General features: G+C 38.4%; 1 long non-coding RNA gene across 1 annotated transcript; it reads right to left on the bottom strand.

Annotated features, from left to right (window-relative positions):
- Window positions 1-1,655: 1,655 nt before the first annotated feature.
- Window positions 1,656-4,458, bottom strand: LOC115063641. The gene is made up of 2 exons (XR_003843526.1): window positions 3,083-4,458; window positions 1,656-2,999 (listed from the first exon to the last, which is right to left on the bottom strand). It is a non-coding gene; the product is annotated as an uncharacterized LOC115063641 (long non-coding RNA).
- Between the last annotated feature and the right edge of the window lie 6 nt (window positions 4,459-4,464).

The raw sequence follows: 4,464 nt of genomic DNA, 5'->3' as shown, positions 1-4,464 counted from the left end.
AAAAAAAAAAAAAATTTATGTCTGGAGGGTGTTTTGTAAACATGCTTGCCTGCACTTGTGGCTTTCAAAGGCCAGAAGAGGGCACTGGACCCCCAGGGACTAAAAGTACAGATAGTTGAGCTGCCCTCCCCATGTGGGTGCTGGGAATCAAACCTAAGTACTGTGGGAAAGTAACATACCCATAGCCACTAAGCCCAAAACCCAACTATTTTAAGCTTGGCATCATCAAACAGTTAAGGAAACACAAAATAAAACCCTCAAATAAATTGTCCAAGTCCACGGTTTAAGTTCGGAATCTAAACTTGATATGCAAAGCTTAAATACTAAACAGAACCTAATACATTAAATGAGGGCCTAAGACAGCTGAAATTCAGTCACAGCAGGCAACCTATCTGAAGCTTAAAGAATGTTTCCATTAACTACGCAGTGAAAGACTATGCCTATTTTAAAAGAAAATTACCTATAAGCTCTCCATCTCTATTTGAAGCCATTAAAAGTTGCAAAGGGACAGAAGGGATGATTCGGCTGTTAACAGCACCTGCTACCTTAACAGGACAAATGTTTGGTTCTCAGCACCTCGTAACTCAGTCTCTAGCTCCAGGGAATGAAGTCCTCTTATACGTTCTAAGGATACCAGATTAGCACATTATGTGCATATAGGCAAAACACAACCCCTAGAAAAATATAGTTATACCAGATCGACATACTATAAACTATATTCATTTCTATCCTTTAATAAAGATCAAAATTGCCTTATATGTAACTTAGTATCTGCTTAGTGACAATCTCTAGATCTAAATAAGACACTTACCTAGTTCCCAGAACTGTCCATTGAGGCTTTGTGGACATGCAGCTAGTTATGTCCCTACCATTGTGTTTTCAACATGATAGGCAACAGCTGTCAACTCTTTAGTAAACCTAAACCTGCACCAACTTACTGGTAACAGGATCCTGATTTTGCGAAGGAAAATTAAGTACATCAAGGGTTTTAACTTCATGTTAGGCAATTTTGTGTACAGGGAGGGATTGATTCCAGAATCTTGTGCAAACTAGGCAAATGTCACTGCCATATAACATTGGCTCTCAGGGCTTGAGCATTGAAGGTATTTTGGTGAAAATGCTCATTTCAGATTAGGACTCAGTAAAAAAGGGCAAAATATGGCTGCTCATTTCATACCAATATTTGAAGCATGTGTTAAAATCCTACCAGGAATCCTCATTTGGATGACTATCAAATAACTTACTTGGGGCCATGTGTGATCACGCACTTTCATAGATTTAGTACATAAACCAAGGAAATGAAATCTCAGGTATTAGGGCAGTCTCAATCTCAAAAGGTAAAAAGCTATTATCTCAGCATTACCAAGTGACTACACATCACTTTTGGGGTAAGCCTCAAAAACTTCCTTTTTTACCTTCATGTCTAACAAAAGAACTGCCTTATGTCACAGGTGGCACTCATTTTACCCCTAGCCTTTTCACTTGCCTCTCCCCACCACCCAGAAAGTCTGTAACACGAGCCGATTATTTCATGTTTTGTATAATGTGGCAGTACAGTAGTCTCTACTTCCTACTTTAAGACTTCACTTTATTAGAATGTCTATAACCACTTACAGGACCAGGTCAAATATTGCAAAATGATAAAACCACACACACATTTCTAAAAATATTTTAATGAAAAGGTCATCTTTCTGCAACATTTTATTATGCTACAAATGAAGACAATTACAGACCTCTGCCGTCATAAAGACCAGAAGACATGTTAAGTTTAAAACTGAATACTCAGGCTACCAATCCTCACAGCACCTTGCACATCTGCATGCTTGCTACCATGCCAATTACTGATACTACTGTCAGGAGTGTTTCGAATTGTGACATAACAGAAGCCTTAAAAACAGAACCCATTTCTCTGTAGTCCCCTACTAGATGAACTTTTTCTTACCATGTGTCCCCTAGTTTAGATGTGGCTGTGAACACGTTTCAGACATGTAAACTGGGAGTAGTATCCCACAGGTCCAACATAACCAGTCAGCCTATTGTTTAATGCTTACCTCTACCATTGTAAAGTGTTTTTGCAGAAATGAGTGAAACCATATTAGTAAGATAACTTTATTTCAGAAAGGAAATGGACTGTGAATGCCTCCTAATCAAATATATTTTCTCCAATCTGTTAACCACCACTGTTACCTTATTGATAACTATGGTTTCCATGAATTTAGACCTGACTTAAATTCCAAGCAAATTTGTTGATGCAGGGATGTTCAAATTTTGCCGATTTGTCCCCTGAAAATGTTCTATTAAGTAACCTGAATTAAGCAATTTTCAAATAAGCCCTTTCAAAGCAGCAGAAATAGCCCTTATGAACAACCAGCAACACTATGTGAACAGTAACCCAACTGTTCTTTGGATTTTTTCAAAGGAACTTGAGTTGTCGTACAGGCACCACCCTTTAACCCCAGCACTTGGGAGACACAGAAGGCTGGTGGATTGAGACCCTGTTTGTGTGATGGGTTAGGGAGATTGAACACTTGACTGTCCCTACTGGTCCACATGAGTAAACTTACATGCTATAGAGCTTTAAGGGAGAAAATTATTCTGACAACTGTGAAAGTTCCTAGTTTTCCCTAGGGTAGGAACTAACAGCTTATTAAAGTCATACATCAAAAATCATTTTTGAAAAGCCAACATGATTTTCCCTTATTGAAGGATGACTTTACCTTAGAACGTTGAGTTGTACACACACATGAAGAGGCACATCTAGCTTATGACAAACACCCATGGCACTGTGGAATGTAACTACCTATGTCTTAGAATTTGTTCAATGGGGCACCAAAATAAAACTGAGCTTGAGGGGTAATGTCTCAACTGTGACATTGACTTGTGGGAATGGTGTCATCGGTTTTTTTACTTTGAGCTACAAACCTTACCCAGCCAGAAACCTTCGTATTTAAGGTGGTGGGAAAGACATTCCTCGTTAGGCAGGTAGGGTTCTCATTCACCTGCAAATCAAAAAGATTACTCTTACCTTGCTTTACAAAAAAGTACTCTTTAATTAGTGAAAAAATTCAAATTCAAGCCTTACCTAATGCTTATTGCCCTTCCTTGCAGGTCTACATGCTAGACCTAGTGCCTGTGGCAACTAGCTCATTGATGTTCCAAAAGGCGAAGCTCCTTCCTGCTACTTTCTTCGACATTTCAGTTGCAATAAGCAGCTTTAACTAGCTTTTGGGAAGTTGCTCACTATCACCATAGTATCTTATGCCTCCACTTCTCTGTTGTTGAAGCTCTTGCTGCTGCCTTCTCATTCTTTATTTATGCTGACTTGTCCATACTCAAATGGCTGCTGAAGTCCTGTCTTAGTGGGTTTTCCTTTGATCCAGTGCTTAAAAAGCACAACTTATGTCCTTCAAAGCTGGTTAAATCACTCATGCATGGCTTACTCTTCCACAGTTCACAAAAACTAACTTGGTACAACTTATAAACAGGTCACATACAGAATTCACCTGATTATAGGTTGTAAACATCAACTTAACTGAAAAAATGTTTCACTATTATACTAGTTCCAGAACATAAAAAGATAAGGTTAACAATACAATTGACCTCATTACATTAAAGGATACTGTCAAGGTTGTATCCAACAATTTCACAAACAAAACCAGAAAATGTCAGCCTCCCCCATTCCTTCCATCTTTATTGTATGAACAAAAGGACTTGAGACAATTTAGCTCAATTTTAATGTTTCCTAAGCATTCTGACCAGGTACCCATGTTTAAGCTATGAACATTGACAGTGTCCATTCATATAACCACACTTTTAGTCATGAAGGATGTAGCCAGTTTCTAACACGAGCCTATTTTCTACACTGCTTATGCACATATGCCCATTAACAAATGGAATGTTGTCTGTTACATTTATCAGTGTGAGTGTTTTCTGGAAAAACTGCAGTAACTGTGAAGACCGAAGTTCCATGCTAGCATTGCATGCATCCAAATATTAATAATGCACAGAGGCACAGAAGTAGAGCAACAAGAGCAAATTGAAATACTAGCACGCCCCATTCCCTTTTATTGCTTGTTTAGCTTAGACTTTAAAAACCAAGTAAAAATCTGATTTCAANGGTCAACTGCCAAAGAAAATAACAGCAGGGCACATACTCAGAATTTGAATGAGATTGTTCAGCACTAGCTGGCGCAACAGTAGCAGTTTTTATATATTATGACCTTAGTATCTGAAACTCCTCTCAAACAGCNTCTCCAAACAAATTGTCACACCCGACGTTTTAGAATGAGATATATACAAAGAATAATTGTGTGTTCTTTGGGGATTCAAGACGTTCTGAAATTTGAATTCAGGTTTTTGGGAAGTGAGGTGTTTGCACTCAGCAACCACGTGTGCTACATCTTCTGCTGCTGTGTTTGGATGACACCTTACTATCCTTTTGTTTCATTATCTAGCAAAATGGAT

This window comes from Mus pahari, chromosome 3 (genome assembly GCF_900095145.1).
Source record: "Mus pahari chromosome 3, PAHARI_EIJ_v1.1, whole genome shotgun sequence".
NCBI lineage: Eukaryota > Metazoa > Chordata > Mammalia > Rodentia > Muridae > Mus > Mus pahari.
The sequence above is the reverse complement of the archived record's forward strand: the minus strand, read 5'-3'. Positions and strand labels throughout refer to the sequence as shown.